Source organism: Macaca fascicularis, chromosome 15 (genome assembly GCF_037993035.2).
Source record: "Macaca fascicularis isolate 582-1 chromosome 15, T2T-MFA8v1.1".
NCBI lineage: Eukaryota > Metazoa > Chordata > Mammalia > Primates > Cercopithecidae > Macaca > Macaca fascicularis.
This window is the reverse complement of record NC_088389.1, coordinates 115164185-115178676: the sequence shown is the minus strand read 5'-3', so window position 1 is coordinate 115178676 and position 14492 is coordinate 115164185. Positions and strand designations below refer to the sequence as shown.

The 14492-nt window shown below is 39.8% G+C and overlaps 1 protein-coding gene across 1 annotated transcript in view; it reads right to left on the bottom strand.

The window, feature by feature from the left end:
- Positions 1-14492, bottom strand: part of RMI1 (RecQ mediated genome instability 1) — a 640651-nt gene that overhangs the window by 66281 nt on the left and 559878 nt on the right. The window contains exon 12 of the mRNA XM_065530754.1: positions 8378-8523. The gene's annotated coding sequence lies outside the window, so the exon portion shown is untranslated. The remainder of the gene's footprint in view (positions 1-8377; positions 8524-14492) is intronic.

Sequence of the window (14492 nt, the reverse complement as noted above, 5' to 3'; positions counted from 1 at the left end):
TAGTACTTATCCTGTATAGAATGCTAAGCACAGTACAGGACACTTATTTCAGACAAGCACGCTGGTTTGTGCAGACCGTAACAACCCCTTGAGGGCATATTGTGTTCATTTTAATGTATGCTTCAACTCAGTAGTTATTTCTGCAGAAAAGTGTCCTGAATTTATTTTCACTCCCATGGATCAGGTCTTCTTTCAATTTCTTCTCTTCCTGTCTAACTTAGGGTCAGTTTCCAGTGGCAGTGTGTAAGGTGGCATCACAGCTCATGAAGACTCTTCTCAGCTCTCCTCCATCCCCGTTATTTTTCTGCCCAGTAGCCATCCGGATGTTTATTCATCAGACCCAATACAAGTGAAGACTGAATCTTAGCTCATCCTCTTACTCACTTTGGAGACACTGCTTCAACTTTTGTCAAGCATGAAATCCTATCATAATCTGAGACAATTTTCCACTCCATCCAAACCCTGTAAGCGCACTGTCCTATATGGCAGCCACCAGCCACACAAGGCTACTGAGTTCCTAATGTGTGGCTAGTCCAAACTGAGACGTGCTGAAAGTATAAAATTTTCCCCAGATTTCAAAAGGTAAGCCCAAAAATAAAAAGGGAATGTAATATATTTCATTAAAAACATTTATATTGATTACATTGTGAAATGAAAATATATTATTCTATCAGGTTAAATAAAATAGATTAAAATTAATTTTATCTGTTTATTTTACTTTTTAAATGAGTCTACCAGAAAAAAATGTTAAGTCACACATACAATTTGCATTATATTTCCATTGGACAGTGCTGTATTTACGATGACCAGCTTTCGTTACTCCCAACTCTGGAGTGATACCACAGAACCTTGCTTTCAAACTACTACAGCCAGTAAATTGAATAAATGGACATTTTGGAGGTAAAAATAAAGCAGGTTTATTCTGTTTTCCCCTTGTCTTTTAACTTTCTCAGTAGGTCTAGTTTTCACCCTGTCCCTGGATGAAGATTTGACGTTTTGGCCACTCGTAGGTAACAGAAAATCTTAGAGTCATCTGAGTCACAAAACACAGTCTCAATTTCTACTTAGAATTCCAAACACACAAACTAGTAAAATCTTCCAACTTCATTCAAAGTTTCAGGGACTTGCCCTCCCCTCGCTAGAATCTACTGTTGAAAAGAAAAGAAAAACCTGCAGTGAGGGAGGAGGCCGGGCTCTCCTCTTCCTTCCTCAACTCCTTTCCTCCAACTTGCTAACTGAGGTTTCTCCTTTCCCCAGTGCTGGGGTGCAGGTAGGGAAGGAGGCAGGACCCACTGAGAGCAGACTGAGGGCTTTAAAACTGACTCTCCCTCGCAGAGAGAGATTCCATGAGCTTTGCTGGGGATCAAGCACCTAAAGTTCCTTTGGTGTAGTTGATGTCTTCTCCAACTTTTTGCTCCTCTTTCTGCAGCGGCAAGGAACCCACTAGTGTGCTGTTAACTTCTCTCTGATGAGGCTTCTTCACTATTTTCCTAACAGCAAATTTTACTGACATATAACAAACTTATAAATGCAGAAATCATAAGCGTGTGACCAGAAATGTCTCAAGTAAGCCTTTGTGAGCACCACCTAAGTCAACAAGTAGTCGGTTTCCTTTTTTAATGGCCTTCTTGGACAAGGTCTAAAATGCCTGCCCTGTCTCTGGTGTGGCTACATCTGGTCCTGAGGACACTCAGGTACCCTCTGCCACCACAAATTCTAGAAGGACATGCCCAGGGCACCAGCAGCCCCTCTGTCACTCCCACCACCAGGGCAGGCAGCAAGCTTTGTTTTCTTCAGGTACAAATCAGGCACTTGTCTAACCGGCTGTAGGGGGTCCTGCAACAAGCTCACTGATTGGACTTGTTGCACCTGTCTCTCCCCTTTCTTTTGGGGGTCAGCACTAGGAATCATAGTATACCAATGATTCTTTTCAAAGAAATCTCTTTCCTAGTTCCTTCCTTCTTCACCACTCAATGTAGGGGTGGAAGGTGGGCTTCTAACTGGTGCTCAGCTATCTGCTTTCAACATCTGCCTCTCCATCTGGCACATAATTTGGTCTCTTACATTGTCATCCTAGGGCCTTAGCCAAAATGTCCATTTCAACATGCTGTTTTACCATACGGGCATCTATTTACGACTTCTCTATTCTCTCTCCTCCAATTATTAAAAAAAAAAGTGGGAGAGAGTAGATAGAATTCCTGCCCACGTACTATCTTAAGTTCAAGGCCATGGAAGTTTCGCTTCTTTCCTTCTACCTTTCCACCAAGTTCTGCTTGTATTCAAATGCCTCATCCATGAGGTCCAGGCTCCCACCTCAGCCACTCAGGGCAGGAGAGTAGCCCAAGCAAGGCTGATAGAAGGTGGATCCTGATCCAAATCCAAGTTCTGCCCTTTACTAGCCTCTCAAAGTCCTGGCTCCCAAACTGCAATGATGTCCCTCACTTTGCAGAGTGAAGACATGGCTAAATCTAGCTAATTAACACATGCATTACCTCATAAAGTTATCATTTCTGTGGTGAGAACATTCAAAATCTACTCAGAGTTTTTTTCAAGAATACAATGCATTGTTATTAACTATAGTCACCATATTGCACAATAGATCTCTTGAACTTATCCCTCCTGTCTAACTGAAATACTGTATACTTTGACCAACACCTCCCCCTAAAAGTCATATACATTTTTGCATAGATTAAGGAGCTGGAAAGACCTTGAGATAGCATCTCCCTGGTCTTGACCGTGATGATGATACATGTCAAGTTCAATCTTCCTTATTTTCCGTGTCTTATGTGGCTGAATATCACCACTTCTAAAACTCAGATTATCTTTTTTATTCACCAAATCAGCATTCGTCTCAGCAGACTCACTTCAAACTATATTGACTGTAGCCAAAGAGATGGAAACATCGGGATTGTTTATAGTGCTTTGAACTTGCAATAAGTCAATTTTTTAACCTAGTAACGAATACCCATCATTGTTATTTGGTAGTTTTTTTTGCTTGTTTTGGTTTGGGTATTTTTTGCAAAAGAAAATGCCTCACAGTCATCTACCACCACCCTTGACTTACATGTTTCTCTAAGGCTTGCTGCCACCCTCTCCTTCTGGTTTGAGGCTATTTCTCAGGCTGGGCTATCTGCAGATGCAGCAGAATAGCTGAACAAACAATGAAGGGGCTGTTTAAGAAGCAGACAGGATGCAGTGCTTGGCGTCTGGTAAGGACAGGGAATGTGTCATGAGCCTGTTCGGCCTACTGTAGAATCCCACACATGTTTTCTGAAGTTTTTGCCTGGATAATCCCACTGGAATTGGAAAAATGGTGGCCATGCCCGGTCTATTGCTACAGCTCAGTGCAAATGTCTGCTGCAGAAAACAATCTACACAGGGAAACTCTGTCCTCAGTCATGGACCCTGGCCAGGGATCATACAATTGTGTAGTTAGTTAAAAAGAGACCAGGACAAAAAGTATAAGCAGGTCATATGACCCATCCTCTCAGCTGGGAAAACAACTCATGTACCAGTCCTGCTGACAGTGGGCCATCTCAGGAGGGGACCATCCCACGCTGTGGGGAAGCGTTGCTGGTCCTCCGTGGGTCTTTTCAACCACGTTCACATGCCTAGCTGCTGGGTTTCATCCAATGCACCATCAGGAATATGAAAGGCCAGAAGTAAAATAGAAACCAAATAGTCCCTGCAGTCGAGAGGGAGGATGATGTTTGAAAAGCAGTGCAGAGTTGCTTCTTGTCTAGGCCAGTGGCTTACTGTGGTGTAGGGCAAAGGGAAATGCCTGTTACTATTTGTAGGACATAAAACAGCAGTCATAAAACCCAGAATCATCAGCAAAGGACCTGTTGTGATGAAGAACTACAAAATACCGTGTTTGTTCTTACAGTTTATAGAAGATCCCCAGAGGAAGCTACGGTCTTGCCCTTTGGTTTCTGTCATCCTGATACAGTTTTTAAACTCCACCACGTGAGTTGGAGGGGAAAAGATAGGTCACTCCACTGCATCCTTGCCCTGTGTGTGTAGATGGGCATTCTCCGCTTACTTTTGCATGCAAGAAACACTTAGGGAACTTCCTCTTCCCATTCTGACTCCACTTACCTAAACCAGTGTGTGTTATATAAGCAGAAATAGGCAATGAGAGACCCTCCCAACACACACACACACACACACACACACACAAGCCTTGGCCTGAAACTCCCAGGGCAACGGGGAACATTTCCCAGTCCAGCCACCATCTGAGTAAAAGTAATTCTTAAATTAAAAAAAAAAAAATTTCATACCTCACACAATGATGTCACAACAGATCCTGTGGAAACTGCCTGACATGCAGCAACACGTGTGAAATGGAGGTAAAAGAAAAGATGAAGTGAAAATACATATTTGAGCTGGTTATTAGAAACAATAACATTTTCAGGAATGAGTCACTTGAGGAAACAATTGATTTGGCTGGGGACAAGCAGTGCCTCTTAGGTATGCCCTGAGAAGATGTGATCAGAACTTAATTTTAAATTTGAGAATCGTAATGAGAACTTGGTTGCTTAAAATCACTGCTAAAGGAAAGGGAGCAAGCATAAGCCAGTCCCCAGAGGACGAATGATAAAATGTATGTGTCACCCTCAGGGTCAGGAGGAGGGGCAAAGGCTAGTAAAATTAGCTAAAGCTAATTTCTACTTGTCTTTTCAAATGATTTAGCAATGGGAACCCTTTGATTATATGGTTTTCTGCCACAAAGGGTGCAAAAATGAGCTCCTGAGATCAGCATTAATGTATGAGGCAGAAAGGAGGGAAAAGTCTCATTTTCCAGCTCCACAGAGAGCTCTCTGCCTGCTAATGGGCTTTGGTGAGATGTTTGTAATCCGATGCTTTTGGTCTTCATCTTCTCATTTATAGACTGATTTTACAATGCTAGACACTCACTGTGTCTTACTACACAATCAACGACATGACAATTCTCTTGTTGTCCAAGCTGGACTCTAAAATTTGAAACAGCTGATGTTTTCTTTCTGGATGAAAGAACTAAAACACAACTTTGGCACTTAAACTTGGTATGCCACTAGAAGTGTGCTCAAATGGGTCTATGTGAACTTTGCAAAAGATAGGAATGCGATGGTCAGACAGGAATTCATTGCATGATGAGCACTGCTAGATGTGGAGCTGGGGAGGAGACCTCAGAAAGGCACAGCACCCAGCAGTTTGTGCTTGGAAATGAAGACTTTGGAGTGAAAAATCTCTTAGGTGTAAATTTGAGATCAGAAAAAGGCTAATGAAGAAGTGGTTTTAGTCCTTATATCAGATTCATCCCAAACTAACAGAGGTCTTCAATTCACATATTATCATAAAGTCTACAAATAAATTATGTGAGGCATAAACTTCCCAGAGATTAAAATTGGCTGTATTACTCTTTCTTTAAAATACTCTATATTAATCTGAAACGCAAAAGCAAATGCAATGAGTCACAAAAGAATGAAATTTCAAGGTCAATTAATACTATGTTACTCAAGACTTGCGAGACGCTAAATAAAAAATCCCATTATTTTGTGTGTGTAGGTTTTAATATCTGCTCCCCTTGCCTGACTACAACTCAATGACCTTCAAATGCAATATCCATTGTTGCAGTTACTTTCATCTTTACCTGAGTGAAGCAGAATCAATGTTCTTGTCCAGCAATTCCAATTAAGCCACTATAGACAGCCCTGCTGAATCTGCAAGCTTTGGATTTATATTGAGTTAATGAAAGCTGAAAGGAGTTCCCATATTACAGCCACACTTAATGCATCCTTGTCAAAAGGAAAGGTAATTACAACATTGCACGTACACAGTAGGTTGATCAACTTAAGCAAGGTGACAACCATGAATTGATCATGTGAGGGTGTCAATAAAAATCCCACTAGCTGTTATAAAATGTGTCACTTTTAGATGATTTAATTCTCTAGAGCCTGGATGGTTCAGATGATTGGTGAAGAAATAAACATTTAGAGTCACTTATTTTCAGGTCAATGGTTTAAATAGACCTATAGGTAGCATCAAAGCCCCATATCAATTAGTTTCTATTATTTAGACAGAACTCAGGTCTTACTCTAACAATTTATTTCTGCGTAGGTAAATCCAAGAAAAAAAATTAATATTTACATTTAATCTTTGGAATAAAAACAAAAATTTTCCTGAAAAAAGCAAGGGAATTGGTAAGATGCAGGCTCTTCGGATGCAGGCATTAAATACACCATAAAGCATTAGCTTTGCTGATCAATTCTAATATTAGGTTGTGACCTGTTGGATTTAATTAGAAGAGAAAAAAAAAATCCAAACTTTAAAGTGGTAAGAAAAAAAAAAAGAGTACATCTGGTTATTTAAGTACTGTCATCAGTTAACTTATGTAATAATGTTGACTGGTGGTGGGCAAACTCGACTAATTTGATCAACAATGTATTATGTTAATTTCTTATTTAAGATAGTACTGACAACATACATCTATTCCCTCTTCTCCTTTAAACTAACAAGGAAAACACAGTCTATAAAGAAGGGCTGCTGACTGCACTGGAAATAGTGCACAGGGAAGGGAGGATTCAGAAAGAGAAACTTGAGCTCTGCAAACCTTGAGCTAACCTGGACTTCTCCAGACTAGATGGCCGACTGGAGGGGTAAACTGAAGTGCTTTAATTGGCAGAAAAAGGTCAGGATGTGTGGGCAAGTACAGGGAGCTTCCCACAGACAGGGAGAGCGGTTAATTTTGCAAGAAACAGGGTGTGACTGAGGCTGGATTTACAATAAACCTGGATGACATGCAGAGCTGCGCCCTTGGATAAGTGAAGGTGAATAAAATGTAAATTGTCAACCAATATCTGTGACCGAAGAGCCAGAATTATTTTTCCTAACTAGGGAACAGAATCATACCAACTCAGCAGGGTGCTGTGACAAGGTATTCAGAGGCCATTTAGCAAATTCTCCTAATATCCCAGCTCATCTCAGCTTCTCCCTGTATTTTTTTTCTACAAACAGCTGGTACAGGAAAACTTCCAGCATTCAATGAAGGTTGAAATCATGGAATTAATGTAAACATACCTCAAGAAACAGAGAGAAAAGTAACATAATGAAACAAGGTGAAGAAAGAATATACATCAGAAAATTATGGTAAAATCAGTTTCAGATTATAATCAGACATCTTAATGAAAATCAAAGAAATTAAATGAAACATAACCTCTCTGGGGAGAAAAAAAAGGAGAGCAGAAAGAAAAAACATAAAAACTCAGAGGGAAATGACCTTTTTTTAATAAAGGAGATGAAGTGATAGAGAATATAAAACATAACAATGTGATGGTCACATTAGACACAGAAATTACTAAAAGAAAACGTCAAGAACATATAGAAGAAAGCTTAAGAAAATTGAGCATATTGAAAGAAAAAGAACTAGTTTTGTTAATTAACAAAGGATAAATGTTAATTATGGAAGACAGCTAAAGAAGAGCACTCGCTGTATCCTGAGGAAGATAAAAAAAGTCAAACAGAAAAATTCAAAGATAAAATAGAAGTCTCCCCTAACAGTAGTTTAAGTAACTAATGAATTAATGATTAATTTAAATAAATTTAATTGTTGATTAATTCAAATGATGATTAATTTTCAAGTCCCAGGAGAACTATTTGATACAACACAGTTTCACAAGCCTTTCTAGGAAACAGAATTATGGTATGGCCATCCAAGAAAATAATAAAGAACATCATTATAAAGTATGGCAGTGACTACTAAATCAATATAAATGTAAAAGTAAGTGTAAATATATGTGAAAATTATTGTTACATTACACAATATAAATATCAACAATAATGACAATGTAGAAATAATAACCTAATGGATAAATTAAAACCATCATGCACTACGAGGCAATCACAGATGCGTGTTATGGGAACACTAATTATTCATGGAGTCAAGCCTTGTGGATAAAAAGGATGAGATATGAGCCAGATCTAAAAAGACAGAGAGTAATTTACCAGGCAGAAACAGAAAGGAAAGGTATTCTAGGAAAAGGGAATCACTGAACTTGAGAGACAGAAGCAGAGCCAGAGAAAGTGCACCAAGAGAGGAAAACTTGTGTTAGAGTTGGTCCAGAACAGAATTATGTTGTGGAGTACAGTTCATCACACAGAGTAGGATACCAACACAAAACTCTGCGCTGACTTAAGCTACATTGAATATTATGACAGCATATAAAAGATTTACAAAGGCCATTTTCACGTGGAAAATTCTAGTGATATAATTTTCCAGTGAAAATGACAGAATTTTGAATTACATATTCAGTGTCATTATAATTCTGGTGAATTACAATTCTCTGCAGTTCTCTGGTGGTTTGACTAGGCATCAATAAGAATTAAATCATGCACTTACCATTGTTCATGTCGGCTGATTGGAAGACTTTCCCCCATATTAACTTTTGGTTCCAAAAACATCAAATCTTGTTTTTTCTCTGCTACTCACATTTCTCTGTGCCAGGCATCAAAGGACGTGTGCATACTGCAATACAACTTCGGGCCCTGCAACATCAAGTCAGAACACCAGCCAGGTCAGCAGAAAGAAGTCTTCTTGGACATCATTTCCGCGGAAGCGACTGTGAACCATTTAAACAAAACCTATCTAAATGCATCCACAACTCATCTTCTTTTAGACAGATCCCCAGAATGCCTGCTGCCACTTCGTTACCACCTGATGTGAGAAGAAGCATGATGGATGGAAGTCTGAGTGGAGAAAGAGAGCAGTCTTAATAATTTCAGTTAACTGACCTTACTTCTGCAAAGTTTACAAAAACACGTGACCATGATAACCTATTGCTAGTGTCTCTCCTGAGCCTTAAGAGCCCTTTTTCGCAAGTGAGGGGAACTGAAGTTGCAGATCTATTACTTTCACAGTAAATATGTCTCTGTATTCTGTTTAAAAACAAAGCAAAGCAGGGCGGGCGCGGTGGCTCAAGCCTGTAATCCCAGCACTTTGGGAGGCCGAGACGGGCGGATCACAAGGTCAGGAGATCGAGACCATCCTGGCTAACACGGTGAAACCCCGTCTCTACTAAAAAATACAAAAAACTAGCCGGGCGAGGTGGTGGGCGCCTGTAGTCCCAGCTACTCGGGAGGCTGAGGCAGGAGAATGGCATGAACCCAGGAGGTGGAGTTTGCAGTGAGCTGAGATTCGGCCACTGCACTCCAGCCTGGGCGACAGAGCGAGACTCCGTCTCAAAAAAAAAAAAAAAAGCAGAGCAAAACAAACAAACAAACAAAATCTAATGCACAAAAAAGGGCTAAAAGGAACTACCGCTAAAGTATTAGCAATGTTTCTATTTAGGTGATGTCACTGTGGGTGAATTTTATTTTTTGTCTACTTTTCTGTTATTATCAAAAATTTTTTGAAAGACTATCTTTTGCTTTGGCATTAAAATGATTAAATTAGTTTAAGTGATATTTCTGGCTTTCTCTATTACACAAACTGTAATCTTTGATTTATTTTTTATCAGATAAGGGTCATGAAAGATGCTTTAGCTCCCAAGGAATTTCATCCCTTTAATAAGACATTTCCAGTCTTCTGTATAGTGTATTCACAAGCTATAGTTGCTCCACCAAGTCTTCTCTAAAACACTGCATAGTTGCACACATAGATCTGCAATACTTACAACTTCATTGATAACCAACAATATGCAATAATGAGAATAAGACTTTCGCCAGGTGCGGTGGCTCACACCTGTAATCCCAGCACTTTGGGAGGCCCAGGCGGGTGGATCACGAGGTCAAGAGTTCGAGACCAGCCTGGCCAACATGGTGAAACCTCATCTCTACTAAAAATACAAAAATTAGCTGGGCCTGGAGGCATGCACCTGTAATCCTACCTACTCGGGAGGCTGAGGCAGGAGAATCACCTGAACCCGGGAGGCGGAGGTTGCAGTCAGCCGAGATCAGTGAGCCAAGATCGCACCACTGCACTCCAGCCTGGGTGACAGGGCGAGACTTCATCTCAAAAAAAAAAAAAAAAAAAAAAAAAAAAAAGGATAAGACTTTCCTGACTTAGTGCCACACAATTCTTACTGATTAAAAGATAGATCTATATGCCAAACTTTCTCCTCTGACATATGTGTGACATGTTAACAAGAAGTAAAATGGCCCTCAACAACTTTTCTTTCAGGAAACACAATCATATTTATGTACATGGATGAATCCAAGAATAATTTTATTTGCTCTTAGAATGAGTTTTAGAGTCTGCTGCTTAAATAGTGTTAAAATGCTGCACATTCCCATCATGAGTACAACAATGAAACCTACAAGAGTCCACATATAGTCATCACGAGTCAATGAGTTTACAGCAAATTTCCCAAACTGGTATTGCACAGAACACTCTTTCAAATGATATTTATGGATACGGTGTGAAGAAAAATTTCTCAAATATTTGGTAAACACTGGGTCAAATAAGTTGTGTGTGTGTAGGTGTGTGTGTGTGCATGTGTGTGTGTGAGAGAGAGAGAGAGAGAGAGGAGAGGATTTGTCAGTTTTTTTAAAACTACTGGACTACTGACTTTAATGGGTAAACAAGTGTTATACCTTTTCAAAAGAAAATAGAGTACGCTGCATTTCTCAAATATATTTGATCACGGAGCGAATTTTTCTTCCTGCAGCTATTGAAGTCCCTAGATGAACATTTTGAAGACCACCATTTGGAAAAATATTGAGTTAGATTCTGATTCTTCATACAATTCTATGAAGTGTGGTATTTGGGATCACTGAAAATATTTGTCATCTGTCAACACTGAAATTTAAACAAACCATTGCTACTGGGGAACTGGATTACCTTTGCTTAAAGGCAAATTCCTTATTTATATTTTTAGCATAATTCAATCTGGAACATTGCAACACAGGAAAACAATTAAGTCCCCCAGGGCAGTCACTGTGGAAACCTATTAAAAAGGAGGTAGGGGAGAAAGGGAGCTGTGGAGGCAGATTATTAGAATCTTCAAGATAAAATTACAAAAGATGAGTTCACAAATACGTTCAGTAAAAATGCATGTCTACCAGTTACCTACCCCCTTCAAGTAAAGAGGAATAGCATGCTAAAGGAAAGCAGATGGAAAAGAATTCACATTTCTCTTTCTCCAAATTGTTATTAGAAATAAAAAACTCAAAGGAGTCAATGAGAGGCTGGGTCATGCTCCCAGGTTATTGCTTTGCCAGATAACACAAAGTACTGTCAACAATGTCAATTTAATGTTCAAGAAAACATGACACTCTCAAATGAAAAGAAAAAAAGTAAAATGTATCATTCCTTCATAACTACAGAAAAAATTCACTGATAAATTACAGCTACCATGGAGGTCCAAAGTATTATTCCAAATTACAAGAGTGAATGTGATACCCAAGGTATGAAGCATAAAAATGAGATATACTTGGTTGGCACCACAGTTCTTGAAAGGCAAATACCAGCTGGAGGTAGCAAAGATAAGCAAAATTCCAGTGGAAAAAGGACATTGCACATTGAAAAGATGGAAAATATGTAAGTGCCCACAGTGATATCTTTATTAAGAAAACCACTTACTATTTTCTAAATAAAAGGTATCCTTTTCAAAATAACATCCCTGGGCCAGGCACAGTGGCTCACGCCTGTAATCCCAGCACTTTGGAAGGCCAAGGCAGGTGGATCACATGAGGCCGAGTTCGAGACCAACCTGGCCAACATGGTAAAACCTCATCTCTACTAAAAATACCAAAAAAAAAAAAAAAAAAATTAGCCAGATGTGATGGTGGGTGCCTGTAATCCCAGCTACTCGGGGGGCTGAGGCAGGAGATTCACTCGAACCCGGAGGCAGAGTTTGCAGTGAGCCGAGATCGTGCCCTTGGACTCCAGCCTAGACTACAAGAGCAAAATAACATCTGTGGAGTAGGAGCCATTCATCTTCACAGATTGCAGATAAAATAACATACAGGCCAGACATGGTGGCTCATGCTTGTAATCCCAGCACTCCCGGTGGCGAAGGTAAGCAGATCACTTGCGGCCAAGAGTTCAAGATAAGCCTGGGCAACATGGTGAAACTCTGTCCCTACCAAAAATACAAAAATCGTCTGGGCATGGTGGCACACACCTGTAGTCCAGCTGCCCAAGAGACTGAGGTGGGAGGATCACCTGAACCTGGGAGATGAAGATTGCAGTGAGCCATTATCACATCACTGCACTCCAGCCTGGAAATAGAGTGAGACCCTGTCTCAAAATAATAATTATAATAATAATAATTTACAGACAGACCTCAAGATTGTGGTCATTGTTTGCCTACTAGATACTCTTTTGGACTAGTTATTCTTTGAACTTTGAAAATCAAGTTTCAAGATTATCACGAAACGTGAAATAAAAGGATCAATGTCCTATTTTATGTGGTAGCCATACATTGTGATCCAGGGCTATGCTGAAGACAATTGTATGTATGTCTTCCCAACTCCATGTTCAGTGACATCAATGCAGAGACGGCCTGAAATCAAGCTGCGGTGGAAGTTTTCACACTACAGAAATTGACAAACACCAGAAATCAAGGTTTTGTCTTTTCAGATAATTGATTGCCAGCACAACTCTGGTAATAACTATTGTCAGTACAACTCTGGTAATAACTTGTCAGCATAACTCTGGTAATAACTATTAGTGTTCTGGAATTCTCTTGATTATTGATAGCTAATATTAGTTTTCATTAAAATATTAAGGCTCTGATGCTTGTACCTAGATTTACACTTAAGATATAACATGCAGGGATAAAAGTTATGATAAAAGATGTGGCCCCCTCTACTATCTAGAGAAACACCCACACCTAAAGGAGGCTGCTTATAACACACAGTGCAAGAAATATCAAACTTCTCTGACCAGAGCCCAAGTGCCAGGGAAATCCTGGCTATAGTACATTCACAAGAACAGGAAAAACCGCACTGATGAATAACAATGAAGTGTTTTGGAAAGAATTCTGAAAGTGTCATTGGGAAATACTAAGAACATGCCAACTGTAGTTTGTAAGTAGCAATCATTAGTTAACCTTAGTAATTCATTTAGTAAGGTTGCTGGTAAACAGAGCCACTGTATGGGGGATTTGGTTTATGTGCACCTGCCAAAGAGGCAAGCAGGGACTGAAGTGCAATCTGCCCCCCACTTGCTAGCTGCTGGGCTACAGTGGCTACAGCCACCTAGTATCATACAATTTGACAAAGGTGTGTTATGTGCTAAGGACTATCCTGATAGTAAATAGCCTTTGGTTATAGTTAAAAATAAAGGACTGGGCCAGACGCAGTAGCTCACGCCTATAATCCCAGCACTTTGGTAGGCTGAGGTGGGTGGATCACCTGGGGTCAGGAGTTCGAGACCAGTCAACATGATGAAACCCCATCTCTACTAAAAATACGAAACATTAGCCAGGTGTGGTGGCAGGCGCCTATAATTCCCAGCTACTCAGGAGGCTGAGGCAGGAGAATCACTTGAACCCAGGAAGCGGAAGTTGCAGTGAGCCAAGATCGCGCCATTGCACTTCAGCCTGGGCAACAAGAGCAAAACTCTGCCTCAGAAAATAAACAAACAAATAAACAAACAAACAAATAAATAAAGGACTGTAGAATGGGAGTCATTCAAATATAAGATCAACAAACAACAACAAAAGACCTGCACTTTTCAATCACGAGGCTTCTCTTGAGACCCCTACAAACTAGTGAGAACACTGTAAAAATCATTCTCAAGAATTCCAGGCAGAACAGCTCTCTTACTGCGAGCTCTGATCTGACACATTTCTGCTCCTCCAAACACATAACAATGATAGACTTTTTTTTAAAGTAAAAAGAAGTCACAGCCCGATTCTAACACAAGACAAACATGTCTGTGGACTAAAAACAGAAGAAAAATGCAAACTGACAAGCAGAGCCAGAGCCCTGGCAAAGGAGTGAGCAAGAAGGGTGAGCGCAAAATGAGAGAAAAACGATGGACAGCCAGGGAGCAGACAGGGGTAGATCTGCAGCCATGGATGGCGAGTAGGGAGATGATACAAAAGAAAAAAAAAAAACAGAATCCTCCACAAAATGGCAAGACAGAATGACAGTCACTGAGTTCTTCCAGCACAAGGAGGTTCATGTCACTTCTGGCAGAAGGATAGAAATTTTATATAACTTGCCATATTGTTAGAAAACTATTTTGTTAAATATGTATGTTAAAATGTTAAGAGTAACCACTAAAAGAAGTGTAATCTTTTAGCTTGCCAACCAGCAGAGGAGTGAAAAGGGAATATAGAAAAGTTTATGAGTCCATCTGAAGGCAGAGAAAGAGCAAAAAGGAACACAGTAAAAGAATGTGAACGAGCACAAAAACAGGTATCAAAAAATAAGACCAGCCTTAGCAGTGCTTGCAATTAAACTTGCTACTAAAAGACAGCATTTATCTGAAAGCATTTAAAATAAAAATATGAGCTGGCTACCAAAAGCATACCTGAAACATCACATGGAAAAGCATAAAATTA